The following is a 15,743-nucleotide window of genomic DNA, read 5'->3' as shown; positions in this document are numbered from 1 at the left end:
CCGTATTTAGTAAGCATCTGAATTATAAAAAAAAGGGTCACGATCACAACAAAAATCATGCAAACAACAGATCAAAATGCAATCAAATCACAAACCTGCGGTGCCTTGTAGGCATTGAGAGTGTTTTCAGCGGCCTCCTTTCTCTCAGCACCAGTTTTAAACTCCGCCAAATACCTATGATAATACCCCTTCATCCTCAAATAAAACACCTTCGAATCTCCAGAGGTAGCCGAAGGAATCAACATCAAGTCAAGCAATTTCAGAATACCGTCGCAGATCGATGAAAGCTCGGACTCGATCTTGGTTCGATACTCCTTGATCGTTGCGACATGGTCGGCATTGCTGCGAGACTCCTCCTTCTGCTCGATCGGAGACATGATCCGCTACGAGGCGCGGGGGGCTCCGATGACGTTCTTGTAGGCGACGGAGAGGAGGTTGCGCTCCTCGACGGTCCTTGGAATCGCAGACGGCGGCGGAGACTTTCTCCATGAATTCGACCATCTCTCCGTAGCGCTCGGCTTGCTCGGCAAGTTTGGCGATGTAGACGTTGTCTTCGCGTGGGGTTGGGGTCGCCATTGGAGGGGGATTTGAATGAGATCTGAGAATGGAAAAAGGGGGATTTGATTTGAATGAGGGAAAACGAAAGAGAAGAGGAGTTGGAGGGAGAGAGAGATATTGGCTACAACACAATCTAATTGTTGGTACTTTACTGGAGTCAAGAGTCTCTCCTGGCAGCCCCGTCCTTGTGTCCGTCCTTGCAGGTCTTCGGGTCTATTTTTAGGCCTAATTTTGATAATTTGAACTGTTCATATTTTATGATTTATTCAGTATATCATACCTGTAAAAAATCAAATTGATCGGATATCAGAAAGCATGTGTTCCGAAAACTGTTTTAAATTGTTTAAAAAATAGTTTTTAGTTCAATTTTTCGAACACATGCTTTCTGATATCCGATCAACTTGATTTTTTACAGGTATGATATATTGAATAAATCATAAAATATGAACAGTTCGGATTATCAAAATTGGGCCTAAAAGTAGACCCGAAGGCCTGCAAGGACGGGCCCAAGGACGGAGGCTGAAGGGAGAGGATCCTCATTCACTTACAGTGGTGGGACGTCTTGTGTCAAGGGATCGGACACGTCAGTATGATGTTAATGTTTGCGTTGCCCGAACCCTTGACGGGACAATTATAGTGTTGGGATTGATTTTTAAAATATGATTGGAATGGAGAAATTAAAAAATTTAGAATTTGTTTTAAATAATTTAAATAAGTGTATTTTTTATTTTTTTATGAAAAATATATAAAAGGATAAAAAGGTAATATAATTCAAATAAGTATATTTATCTAAATAAATACACTTATATAAGTTATACTAAACATTCCTTAGTTAATTAGTTTTTAAAATACAATTCAAAACTTAATTTTCTCTTTTCTCTCTCCTTTTTTTTATTATTAATAAATCAATTTTTTTTTCTTTCTTCTTTTATCTTTCGTTCTCTCACATTCTAGACATCAATCAACTAAATTTTCTCTCACATACCATCTATTTAACTAAAAATAATTTTTTTAAAAAAAACTACAAATCACAAAAAAAATATTTTCAAAACTCATAACCAAACAAATTTTTAACTTTTAAAAGAGGGTAAATTACACACCCCTGAAGTTTTTAATTTCATAACAAATAAGTCATTTATTAATAAATCATCAAGTTAATTAACATTTTTTTAATAATGTTAAAATTTTATTTCAATTAATAATTCATATAATTTTATTATTGTATAGATGAGCAGTTAGAAATTTTACTTTTTCAATTAATTTTGTTAAATAAAAAATTTTGATAGAGAGGTATTTGTAATATAGCGACCCCGGTTTTTTCCCATTTGATTATTGTATCCGGACTTAGGTTCCGTAGATTCCGTCATTGTATAATTGTTGTTGTCATTCATTATTTTCTTATTTTGAGTCTTGGGTTGTGTTAGGAAGATTTGGAGCAGGTTGGGTGAGCTTAGGAACCAAGTCTAGTTGCCCAAATTTTGGCTTGTCCGCTCGAGCGGGGGTTTGGACGCTCGAGCGGGGAATACACCCATCCAGTATGTCCTGTGTAGTGTTGGCCGCTCGAGCGGGGGATTGGACGCTCGAGCGGGAAGTCGTGAGTGACGCTCGAGCGGGGAGTTGGGCGCTCGAGCGGGGACCTGTCTGCAAAAAACTTCTGGGAGAGTGCATTCACCGCTCGAGCGGGAGTTTGGCCGCTCGAGCGGGAGTCTGTGAGTGGCGCTCGAGCGGGGGTTTCCACGCTCGAGCGGGGCGACTGGTATAAAAATCCGAGATCCGACTTTCAGGATCATTTTTCATCTCCTTTTTTATTTTAAAACCCTAGAACCGTCTTCTCCCTCTCCCTACACACCTTCTGTCTTAGGTTTGATCTACTTAGAGTGTATTTTTACCCTAAGCCCTTTGTTAAAAAGATAGAGTGGGTCGAGGGCTTCCGTTTAATCTGAACAATCTTGGGTTTGGAGCACTTTGGTTTTCGTCATCTTCTCCATTCGAGTTCTTCGCTTCAAGGTAGGGATTTCCTACTCCATTTTATAGGTTTTGTTCTAAGCTTTGGTAATTTGATATGTTGGGGATACTTTGGTAAATTTTGGGAAAAACCCTAGTTGTATTATTGAATTAATTTGTATAAGTAATTCATGGAAATGGGAAAAAATGGTTAAATCCATGGAATTGGGGAATTTATTGGTTAAATAGCATAATTGGGTAATTGGAATCATTTGTCTATTGAATTGTTGACATAGTTATTTTCAGTTTAGAAATAACTGTTTTGGGCTATCGGTGGAGGATAGTCGTGATTGTTGTAGACATTGCATGTGGATTAGGAATAACTGAAACTAATCACATTGGTTAAGTCATTAATTTTGACTATGGCATTGATACAGAAAATATGTGTATTGATTGAGCATTGCATTTGCATACATTGTTTTGTGTGTGGGAGGAGATAGGGGATGTACTCCACGGTTTAGGGGAAGATAGGGGATGGACCTCTAAACTGGATTTTGTTTGGGAGGAGATAGGGGATGGACTCCATTAGCATCACTTTTATGTGTGCTTATTTATATAGAAGTGTTTTATTGATACAGCACTAAAATGTGTATCAATCTGGAAGTATGAAGTGTTTGATTTGAGCTTGAGTCTCATTTGTTTGTTGATATTGGAAGGATGTGAATATGATATATGTGATTCACTGTTATAAGTTTGGCCAGGTTCTGAGCCATGTTGATTAAGTTGGAAAGTAAAACGTATCTTTGGCAATAGTGTCATGAGACTGTAAAATGAAGTAATTGATTATTTTGGTTAACCATCTGTTGAATGCTATTGCTTTATTCATTGCTTATATGTGGTTTAGTATATTTCTACTGGGCTGTGGCTCACCCTTTATGGGAACATCATTTTCAGGTTCAGGTGATAAACTACCTCCAAGGACTTAGCTTGGGAGGGTTTGGCTTCTGGATTGAAGAAGACCACCTTTAGTTAATAGTTTTTATTTATTAGTACATGTAAACATTCAAGCCTAGGGCTTTTCTTGTATTGAGATTAGAACTCATATTTTTGAATCCAAGTGTTGGCTTGGAAAGATGTAAGCCTGTAGGGCATTTTATTCAATGTTACATGTAATGCTTTATTTAGTAATACTCTGATGAATGAATTAATAAATTGTCTTCTTAAAATAATGCATGTCAATGATATATATAATGGGTTAATTTTGAGGGCGTTACAACTTGGTATCAGAGCGTACCGGGTTTGAATACTTTGGGTACGTGGGAAGTGATTAGTATCACATTGGGTTCGTCTCGTTTGATAGAGACTTAGTGTAATGTTATATGCTTATGTGATAACATGTTTATGTGATTATGTGGGTATGGAATGTAGTTTCTAGGATGTTGATTGGACCCTTGAGTTTCTAGTAGTCTTGTTGGAAAGGCACTTGATCACTGCTACTTCCAACCGGAACTATAGTAACGCATTGGGACTATCATTATCCGGGAATGAAATTCGTAGGTACTTATGTGATTATGTGCTTACGTGGAATGTATTATTGTTGTCCATTGCATTAGGACGCGAGTGTTTAGCTTCGGCACATTTATTAATGTGCTAATGTCTCTGTTTCCTTTATTAGGATGTTAGGACGAGGACAAGGACGCGGTAGGCGTGGTAGGCCGGGTAGGCAGGAGGTGGCTGTGCCAGAAGAGATTCCGGCAGTTCAGGAGGGAATTGGCCAGGCTAATGTGGCCGAGCCAGTAGGCCAGCAGGCTATGGACGCTTTAGCTCAAGAGATAGTAGGAGCATTCAGGGAGTCAGTAGGCATTCTCAGAGCTGAGAATCAAGCTCAAGTTGTTGCTGCTGATGCAGGACCTTCCTTTCTGAAGAGGGAGTTCTTCCGGTCTAATCCGGATGAATTTGTGGGTGATCCTAAAGAGCCGCTTAAGGCAGATGAATGGCTTGAACAGACAACGAAGACGTTTGAGATGCTTGGCATTGAAGACGAGGGGTTGAGAGTGACCTTGGCATCTTTCCAGTTGAAGGGGGATGCAGGTCAGTGGTGGAAGTTTACTAAGGGGCGTATAGGAGGTACGTGGGAGGCTTTTGTGAATGCTTTCCAGGAGAAGTTCTTATCTCCAGCAGTCAGGGAGAAGCTGCGAGACCAGTTTTGTCAGCTTAAGCAGGCGAGTTCTTCAGTGGCCGAATTTGAGGCTGCATTCACTAGTTTGTCCAGGTTTGCACCTGAGTTGGTGGCGTCTGAGGAACGCCGTTGTATTGAGTTTGAGAAGAAGTTGAGGCGTGGCCTCAAGCTGAGAGTTGGGGGAACTATGATTCGAGATTATGGGCGTATGGTTGATGCTGCAGCCCACATGGAAATCATGATGCAGGAGGAGGAGGAAGGGCAGAAGGGCTCCAAGAGGAGTCAGGATGGTCAGAATGATAGTAGGAGACAGAAGGGTTTTAATCCCCAGCAGTCTCAGGGTAGCTTTTCTAGATCGACTTTTCCTGTACCGAGTGCTAGTTCGGGGAAAGGCAGTCAGGGAGACATTACCTGTTTCAAGTGTGGCCAGCTGGGCCACAAGTCTCCAGTTTGTCCTCAGAGGGGAGGAGTTCAGAGAGCAGCATCTTCTTCGGCTCGATCTCAGAGCCAGAGTCAGGGTAGAGGTCAGCCACTCTCGTGTTTTCAGTGTGGTCAGCCAGGGCATATGAAGAGGTATTGCCCGCAGTTGGGTGGCACATCTGGTGCATCTGGTTTGAGGCCGACTCAGGGTCAGTAGCCAGCTCAGTCGGGTCAGGCCTCGAGGGCCAATCAGGGCGGGGCTTCATCGTCTCAGTCAGTGCAGCAATCTTATGCTCCTAGGGTTGAGCAAGTTGATCAGAGGTCGTCTGGGCGCGTGTACGCTGTTACCGCGCAGGATCTTGTGCGAGCACCATCAGTTGTGAGAGGTACCTTTTTGTTTTGCAACTCGGTTGCTAATGTTTTGATTGATACGGGTGCATCTCATTCCTTTGTGTCTGCTGCATTTGCATCTGTTTTGGAGTTGGAGTTAGCACAGTTAGCATCTCCTATTTGTGTGGTATCACCTCTTGGGGGTGAATTGATTTTAAAACAAGGTGTTAGGGGTTGTGATATAGAGGTTGATTATCATAGAATCCCATTTTCCTTTGTAGTTATGCCTATGAGGGGTTTCGATGTTATTTTGGGTATGGACTGGTTATCGTCATATCGGGCAGTTATTGATTGCTACCGCCAGAGGGTCACTTGTTGTACCGTGAGCGGAGAGTATTTTCATTTTCTGGGAGACCGGGTTGGTGATGTGTTGCCACCGGGGTATGTTCCGCGAGGTCAGAGTGAGCTTAGTGGGCTACTTGCTAACCTTTCGATTAGTGAGGATAATGGGACTCAGATTGTGTTGCCAAGAGTGGTTTGTGAGTACTCGGACGTCTTTCCCAAGGATCTTGTTGGTTTGCCACCGCATCGAGAGATTGAGTTCTCTATTGACCTGGTGCCCGGCACGGCGCCGATTTCTATGGCACCTTATCGTTTTGCCCCAGCCGAGTTAGTTGAGTTGAAGATTCAGCTCCAGGAGTTGCTAGATAAGGGTTTTATTCGTCCTAGTGTTTCGCCGTGGGGAGCACCAGCCCTCTTTGTTAAAAAGAAAGGTGGTGCTTTGAGACTGTGTATAGATTACCGAAAATTGAATCGGGCTACGGTTAAGAATAAGTACCCTATGCCTCGTATAGATGATCTGTTTGACCAGTTGAAGGGTTCCCGTTGTTTCTCTAAGATAGACTTGAGATCAGGTTACCACCAATTGAGGGTCAGAGAGGAGGATATTCCGAAGACGGCATTTCGTACGCGGTATGGCCATTATGAGTTTCTGGTGATGCCATTTGGGCTCACCAATGCACCGGCAGTCTTTATGGACTTGATGAACCGGATCTTCCGGGAATTCTTGGATCGGTTTGTAGTCGTTTTTGTGGACGACATCCTTATCTATTCGCCTTCTGAGGAGGAGCATGAGTCACACTTGAGGGTGGTGCTTGAGATACTTAGAGTCCATAGGCTGTATGCCAAGTTTGGGAAGTGTGAGTTCTGGCTAAGGGAAGTCAAATTCTTAGGCCACGTGGTATCCGGGGAAGGAGTGTCTGTTGATACATCTAAGGTGGAGGCGGTGCAGGATTGGGCACAGCCTAAGAGTGTATTTGAGATCCACAGTTTTCTGGGATTAGCTGGGTATTACCGTCGGTTTGTGAAAGATTTCTCCAGATTAGCTTCGCCTTTGACTAGATTGACTCGGAAGGGAGTCAAATTTGTATGGAGTGAGACTTGTGAAAAGTCGTTTCAGGAGTTGAAAGTTAGACTGACCACCGCTCCAGTATTGATTATTCGAGAGAGAGGGTTGGGCTATACAGTCTATTGTGACGCCTCACGAGAGGGTCTGGGTTGTGTGTTAATGCAAGAGGGGAAAGTAGTTGCCTATGGCTCACGTCAGTTGAAAATTCACGAGCAGAATTACCCTACTCATGATCTAGAGTTAGCAGCTGTTATATTTGCCTTGAAGATTTGGAGGCATTATCTTTATGGTGAGAAATTTGAGGTATTCTCGGATCATAAGAGTCTGAAATATTTGTTTACACAGAAAGATTTGAACTTGAGACAGAGGAGGTGGATGGAGTTCATAGAGGATTATGACTTTGATTTGCATTATCATCCGGGAAAGGCCAATGTGGTGGCCGATGCCCTTAGCAGAAAACCTGTTGGTGTCATAGCTAGTATAGCCATCCGAGAATGGGAGATGTTGGGTGCACTTGGGGAGTTTGATTTACTTCTGGGCGAATCCGTTGAGGCTGCGGCCTTGTTTTTCGTTATTGCACAGCCTTCACTTGTGACTCGAGTGTTAGAGGCTCAGAGAGGTGACTTTGAGGTAGAATCTCTCCGTGAGAAGATTTCCGGTGGGAAGGTTGAGAAGGGTTTGACGGTGTATTCCGACCTGAGTGTGAGATACCGAGACCGTCTGTTTGTGCCGGAGTCTTGCCGGGAGGAGGTACTCCGAGAGTTTCATCATTCACGTCTTGCGGTGCATCCGGGGGGCACTAAGATGTATCAGGATTTGGGTCGCTAGTTCTGGTGGCGGGGTATGAAGAGAGATGTGGCAGCTTTCGTATCTAAGTGCCTTACTTGTCAGCAAGTGAAGGCTGAACATCAGAGGCCAGCGGGTTTGTTGCAACCCTTGCCTATTGCTGAGTGGAAGTGGGAACACGTCACTATGGACTTCGTTGTGGGTCTTCCGAGGACTCAGCGGGGTAGTGATGCTATTTGGTTGGTTGTAGACCGGTTGACTAAGTCGGCGCACTTCATTCCTATGCGCGTGAGACATTCGGTAGATCATCTTGCCGACTTGTACATTCGGGACATAGTGAGGTTACACGGGGTTCCAGTGACGATTGTCTCGGATAGAGATCCTCGTTTTACTGCCAGGTTGTGGCAGAGTTTGCAGAGTGCCTTAGGCACTAAGTTGACCTTTAGCACGGCTTATCATCCTCAGACTAACGGACAGTCCGAGCGTACTATTCAGATACTTGAGGATATGCTTCGGGGTTGTGTTCTAGACTTTAGTGGGTCGTGGGAGAGGCACTTGCCGTTGGTAGAGTTTGCCTACAACAACAGTTTCCAGTCTAGTATCGGTATGGCACCATTTGAGGCCATGTATGGCCGACCGTGTAGATCTCCTGTTTGTTGGGCTGAGGTGGGTGATGCACCTCTGTTGGGTCCGGAGTTGGTGAGGGAAACGACGGAGAAGGTTGAGCTTATCCGTAAGAGGCTTGTTACAGCCCAGAGTCGTCAGAAATCTTATGCCGACCGTAGGAGGAGACCCTTGGTGTTTGCGGTGGGTGATCATGTCTTTCTGAAGATATCACCTAGACGGGGTTTGATGAGGTTTGGGAAGAGTGGGAAGTTGTCCCCTCGGTTCATTGGTCCGTTTGAGATCCTTGAGAGGATTGGCGAGGCTGCTTATCGTTTAGCTTTGCCGCCGCAGTTGTCCGGAGTACATGACATGTTTCATGTGAGTATGCTTCGGAAGTATGAGCCGGATCCATCACATGTGTTGGATTGGACCGATTTAGTGGTTGATGAGGATGTTTCGTATGAGGAGAGACCGGTTCGGGTATTGGATAGGCGGGATCAAGTTTTGCGAGGCAAGACCATCCCTTTGGTGAAAGTTTTGTGGAAACATCACGGGGTGGAGGAAGCCACATGGGAACGTGAGTTGGAAGTCCGCGAAAAATACCCGGACATGTTTGTCGATTTATAATCTAGTATTTAGATTTTGTAATATTGTTAAACTTAAGAGCTTTACATATGTCTTAAGTTGTAAAACGTGAGTATGTTTTGATAAATGGGTGCGTCTTGAAACTTGCTTCATTGTAGAAGTTTAGTGTAACATTGCATCTGTTGAGTACATTGTTGAATGTGTTGTTTATATCATGCGATTGAATATGATATGGGAATTGTTAACATTAAAAGGAATAATCCATAATAATGATACAGGTTGAAATACATGTTGTTTTATATATATTGTGAGATACCCCTTGATAAAGAGATGAAGTGACCAGTATTGGGTCAAGATGTTTATGGTTGTTACACAATATCTTTGAGAATTGAGAAAAACTTGTTTTTATTTACAAACTTATGCTTAATTTCGGGGACGAAATTCTTTTAAGGGGGGGAGGTTATAGCGACCCCGGTTTTTTCCCATTTGATTATTGTATCCGGACTTAGGTTCTGTAGATTCCGTCATTGTATAATTGTTGTTGTCATTCATTATTTTCTTATTTTGAGTCTTGGGTTGTGTTGGGAAGATTTGGAGCAGGTTGGGTGAGCTTAGGAACCAAGTCTAGTTGCCCAAATTTTGGCTTGTCCGCTCGAGCGGGGGTTTGGACGCTCGAGCGGGGAATACACCCATCCAGTATGTCCTGTGTAGTGTTGGCCGCTCGAGCGGGGGATTGGACGCTCGAGCGGGAAGTCGTGAGTGACGCTCGAGCGGGGAGTTGGGCGCTCGAGCGGGGACCTGTCTGCAAAAAACTTCTGGGAGAGTGCATTCGCCGCTCGAGCGGGAGTTTGGCCGCTCGAGCGGGAGTCTGTGAGTGGCGCTCGAGCGGGGGTTTCCACGCTCGAGCGGGGCGACTGGTATAAAAATCCGAGATCCGACTTTCAGGATCATTTTTCATCTCCTTTTTTATTTTAAAACCCTAGAACCGTCTTCTCCCTCTCCCTACACACCTTCTGTCTTAGGTTTGATCTACTTAGAGTGTATTTTTACCCTAAGCCCTTTGTTAAAAAGATAGAGTGGGTCGAGGGCTTCCATTTAATCTGAACAATCTTGGGTTTGGAGCACTTTGGTTTTCGTCATCTTCTCCATTCGAGTTCTTCGCTTCAAGGTAGGGATTTCCTACTCCATTTTATAGGTTTTGTTCTAAGCTTTGGTAATTTGATATGTTGGGGATACTTTGGTAAATTTTGGGAAAAACCCTAGTTGTATTATTGAATTAATTTGTATAAGTAATTCATGGAAATGGGAAAAAATGGTTAAATCCATGGAATTGGGGAATTTATTGGTTAAATAGCATAATTGGGTAATTGGAATCATTTGTCTATTGAATTGTTGACATAGTTATTTTCAGTTTAGAAATAACTGTTTTGGGCTATCGGTGGAGGATAGTCGTGATTGTTGTAGACATTGCATGTGGATTAGGAATAACTGAAACTAATCACATTGGTTAAGTCATTAATTTTGACTATGGCATTGATATAGAAAATACGTGTATTGATTGAGCATTGCATTTGCATACATTGTTTTGTGTGTGGGAGGAGATAGGGGATGTACTCCACGGTTTAGGGGAAGATAGGGGATGGACCTCTAAACCGGATTTTGTTTGGGAGGAGATAGGGGATGGACTCCATTAGCATCACTTTTATGTGTGCTTATTTATATAGAAGTGTTTTATTGATACAGCACTAAAATGTGTATCAATCTGGAAGTATGAAGTGTTTGATTTGAGCTTGAGTCTCATTTGTTTGTTGATATTGGAAGGATGTGAATATGATATATGTGATTCACTGTTATAAGTTTGGCCAGGTTCTGAGCCATGTTGATTAAGTTGGAAAGTAAAACGTATCTTTGGCAATAGTGTCATGAGACTGTAAAATGAAGTAATTGATTATTTTGGTTAACCATCTGTTGAATGCTATTGCTTTATGCATTGCTTATATGTGGTTTAGTATATTTCTACTAGGCTGTGGCTCACCCTTTATGGGAACATCATTTTCAGGTTCAGGTGATAAACTACCTCCAAGGACTTAGCTTGGGAGGGTTTGGCTTCTGGATTGAAGAAGACCACCTTTAGTTAATAGTTTTTATTTATTAGTACATGTAAACATTCAAGCCTAGGGCTTTTCTTGTATTGAGATTAGAACTCATATTTTTGAATCCAAGTGTTGGCTTGGAAAGATGTAAGCCTGTAGGGCATTTTATTCGATGTTACATGTAATGCTTTATTTAGTAATACTCTGATGAATGAATTAATAAATTGTCTTCTTAAAATAATGCATGTCAATGATATATATAATGGGTTAATTTTGAGGGCGTTACATGTAATTTTTCAAGCTATGGGAGGCAATTCGTATTTTAAACAAATTTCAAAAAATGCCTTTATAATTTATCCTTTAAGATATAACTTAAAACTCATTTCAAAAATTAGATCGAATGAAGCCTATGTCAATGTATGCTGATCCAATAATGTATTGCCATTTTGGCCATTATTTCATTTATGTTTTAAGTCATGTAATTATTAGGTCCTTCGTTATTAATTGGACACACTGATAACATGAAATTCTTAAAATATAACATAATTGCTTATGACATGGAGTATAGGCTATCCAACTTGATAAATCATTTCGGTTTGATAGATTTATTTTGGATATGATCTTAGTTATTCGAACCATTCATTTTTTAATATATGTTTTAACCAAATTTATTTTAAAAAAATGAACCACGTTTATAATTTCAAATATAATTTTTTTAAGTTTTTAAATATAAATGTGATTTAAATATATAGTTTTCAATTTTTAATTATCTTAATTTTTATATAGATATTTTTCTCAACGAATATTAAAAAATGAACAATTCGAATTATCGAGGTCAAGCTTCAAAATGAGTCTATTAAACTCCGGCGCTCTCTCAAATTAAGATGATTAACTTGACAAAATCTTTAAAAAGTACAATAAATAAATAATTAAATAAAATACATTTTCATATATATATTTTTTATTAATTTTTTTATTTATTTATAAATAGCTTCACTTTCTTTTTTTTTTTACTTTTTAATCACATTTACATTATGTACATTTTAAAAAATTAACAAAAATATAAAACAAATTCACTAAATATAACAAACACACACACACACACACACACAAAATTAAAATTAATTTTTTTTTAAAAAAATTCAAAACCAAAGAGTTTTGTCATTTCAATAGAACAATTGAATTATTTTAATTAATATATATATTTTGTGGGTTGCATAAGCATAATAGGGGTGATTCTATTTGCACCCAAATAATAATTTAGTATATTCAACTAAAATTTTGAAATTTGAGTTTCTATTATACCTTAATGTAAATTTACTAAGAAGGACAATACACATTAAATTTTAAAATAAAACTTTTTTTTTTCTTATTGTACACCCAAATCACTTGTAGGTAATTTTCATATTCAACTATCTTCATCTTTTTTCTCAAATTTTAATGATTTTCTCTTCATCTTCCTCCTAACTCTAGAACCCTAATCTACCACACAAAAGTCACCATAATCATGAACATCATTCTTTTTGTTTTATTATCATTTACAAATTGAAAAAAAATCGAACAATAAATAAAATATATATATATATATATATATATTGGTTAGAACGACGTCGAAGATATTATAGATAGTCGAAACACAATGCACAACACCACCCTCACTCCTCAAAGAGCCCAACAACCATGAAGGAGGGACACCCTCTCAAGTACAGCACACACTTTTATTAATGCCAGCCATCAAATAAGCAACCTTATTCCCAACCCTTCTGCCATAACACATCTGGTCACATTTCTAACTGAAACAAATCATGAATAAGCATGCCCACCCTTTGTTTCACCTCGTTGACCCCATTTACAATATCAACAGTTAATATTAATGGATTTAGGGTTTGTTTGGGAAGTGGGTTGGCTTTTCAGTTTTTTGACTTTTTGACTATTTTAGTCTGTGCCTAAAAAATCTCGTTTGGGAAGGGTTTTGTTTAGCCTTTTTTGACTTTTTGTGTGAGAAAGAATGTAATTATTATTGGTTAGACGTGATGCTTTGTCTTATTGAGCTAAAAAGCCTATTTTGTCTTTTTGTGACTAAAACAGCTCCAAACCCAACCCATCTTCCCAAATGAAACCTTAATTTATATTGTGGAGGCATCTTGCTTTTCAAAGTAATTGTGATAACCAAAAATAAAATAAAATAAAATAAAAATTGTCTGGAAATACTCTTCCGATCTTGGGAGACGCTCTTGATCCTCAGCTAGTCACCTGCAAAGGCAAACAATCCGATCGGGGGTGCCGGGGTTAGCATTCCGATGGGCAAGTCAGTTCTTATCCTCAAGAAAGCTTGTTTACTAAGTTTAGTGAAGTGATTCTTACCTACCTTTCCAAGAACGCTGCTTCTTTATTTATATCTATTCCTTCTGAGGCCTCAGGGCCTAGGCCTACTTTTCAATCATTACCCGTTCTTCTATTCGGCCTCAAAGGTCCTTTCTTAATCGGCTTACTTATTGTATTCGGCTCATCCTAGTCTTGCAGGATGCAGCTGGTTAATGTCTGTCTACTAAAATATGCCCCTTCCGATTTAGCCATTTATTCGGCTCCCATAAAAATAAATAAATAAAATAAAACAAAAAAATAAAAAATAAAAAATTTTAGAATTTAATGGTGAGTATTTATTTTATGAAAATTCATAGACTAATTGGTGTTCAGTTTAAATTATAGTAGTATTTGAAATTCGAGTTTTGGGTGTTTGGACCATGATTTGTATAGCGACTCCGATTTGACCTTATCATTTGTTGTATTCCGGACTCGAGTTTGTTTGGCAATAGATATTTGTTCATTCCTTGTCCCCTTGTTTTTCCCCTCATTTTGGTGATTGGGTTGTTGTTGTGCGTTTGGAACAGGTTGGTTGTCTTTTGTTCAAAACCTTGTTGCCCAAATTTTTACTTCCACGCTCGAGCGGGAATTCTTACGCTCGAGCAGGCTTCGCATTTTTGCTTCTCCGCTCGAGCGGAATTTGTCACCTCTTAGTATTTTCTTTTGTAGTGCTGTAAATGCTGGAAGAGTGCATTGGGCGCTCGAGCGTCCATTCCCACGCTCGAGCGGGGACCTTTGTCTGCAAAACTTTTGGAAGAGCGTATTTTATGCTCGAGCGCCATTTTTCACGCTCGAGCGGATTTTTGTGTCTGACGCTCGAGCGGGGAATCCCACGCTCGAGCGGGCTGCGTATATATCAGTCCGAGAAGATGACTTCCAAATCACTTTTTACTTATCTCTCTCTCTCTTTCTCTAAAGCTTCCCAAAAAGATATTTCTTGAGCTCCTCTCTCTAGAAATTACGTTCTCTCTAGGATTTCATCTAGATCCATTAACCTTTCCACCCTAGTACCTTTGAGAAAAAGTTAAAGCTCGTCAAGATCTACATTTTGATCCGAAAAAGAGTGGGTTTCGACGTTCTTGGAACTTCAACATTTGCTTTGCTTCATCTTCTCTCTTGAGGTAGGGATTTTCTACACTCTTATATGTCTTTTAGCTTAATTATTTGTGCCTTGTATGATGATGATTAGGTTTGAGAGTGTTGTATGTAAACCTAGTGTTGGGTGTGAAATGGAAAGTGGATTTGTGGTTAAACTTGGAATAGATGAAGTTTGAGTTGTGAAAGTGTCATTATGGTGGTTTAAAATGGTTGAGAACAACATTTGGGTTGACAATTTAAAAAATGGGGTTTTAGCCCTAATTTCATCAAATTGTTAATTTGTGTAATTAACTGAGATTAATGTTGAAATGGTGGAACTAAACAATCATTGAGGTAAAAAGGCAAATGGGTGAGGTAATGGTTCACACCTTTGGAAGTTTTGAATAAATTATCTGTTTGAGATTGAATATCTATCATAAGAATAAATGCCTGCTTAGAAATAACTGTTTTGGGCTATCGGTGGAGGATAGTCATGATTGTTGTAGACACTGCATGAGGACCTAGGTGAATCGAAACTAATTCCCTTACGGTTTGTCATTGAATATGGCTTTTTTTTATACATTGTATGTGTATGGCTATGCAAGAGTAGAAAGAGGATGTGCTCCATTATTTGATGTTATATTCATATACATTATACATGTATTGTTATGTGGGAAAAAAAAGTAGATGTACTCCATTGTGTGATCTCATATCATAGATGCATTGCATATGCATGAATGTTTGTTTGGGAGGAGAAAGGGGTTGGACTCCATTATAACTAAGTTGGCCGGAGCATTTTGGGTGAAAGTCCCGAAAGCATACATGGGTCCCGTTTGACGGCAGCCTGCAAATGAAATTTTCGTGAAAAGACAATTGTAGTGCTTGTATAGCCTACGTTTACATGGGTCCCGTTTGACGGCAGCCCGCGGACAAAATTTCCATAAAAGAATGATTAGAAGTGTTCATGCATGGTTATTGTGAATGTGAAGCTAATGAGATGAAGTCTCATATAAATTGTTAAAGAAATGGTGAACCGGTTCCATAAAAGGGAATGAATGTGAACGATGATGTATACCTATCTAATTTGTAGAAGCCACCTTTATTGATGTTGAACTTGTACATTGTACCTATAATTTTGCTAAGTCTCATATATTGTGCTAGATGGTTCCTACTGAGCTGTGGCTCACCCTATTTTGGGAATAACATTTTCAGGTAATGACAGCATGCCTCCACCAAGGCAATAGTGTTGGAGGAGTCTTGGGAAGCAAGAGCTTCGCTATCTGTTTTGTTTATTTTTGTATAGCCTAGGGCTAAAAGTGTAATTGAGCGATGCTCACTTTTGTTGTAACCAAGCCATGACTTGGAATAATGTAAGCCCGTAGGGCATTTCTTT

The 15,743-nt window shown here is 40.0% G+C and overlaps 1 pseudogene; it reads right to left on the bottom strand.

Moving 5' to 3' along the window:
* Positions 1-43: 43 nt before the first annotated feature.
* On the bottom strand, positions 44-716 carry LOC145788685 (14-3-3-like protein pseudogene; annotated as a pseudogene).
* Positions 717-15,743: the final 15,027 nt, after the last annotated feature.

The sequence above is a fragment of the Camellia sinensis genome, chromosome 12, assembly GCF_055761805.1.
Source record: "Camellia sinensis isolate YWXY chromosome 12, ASM5576180v1, whole genome shotgun sequence".
Taxonomy (NCBI): domain Eukaryota; kingdom Viridiplantae; phylum Streptophyta; class Magnoliopsida; order Ericales; family Theaceae; genus Camellia; species Camellia sinensis.
This window is presented reverse-complemented; position numbering and strand designations above follow the sequence as displayed.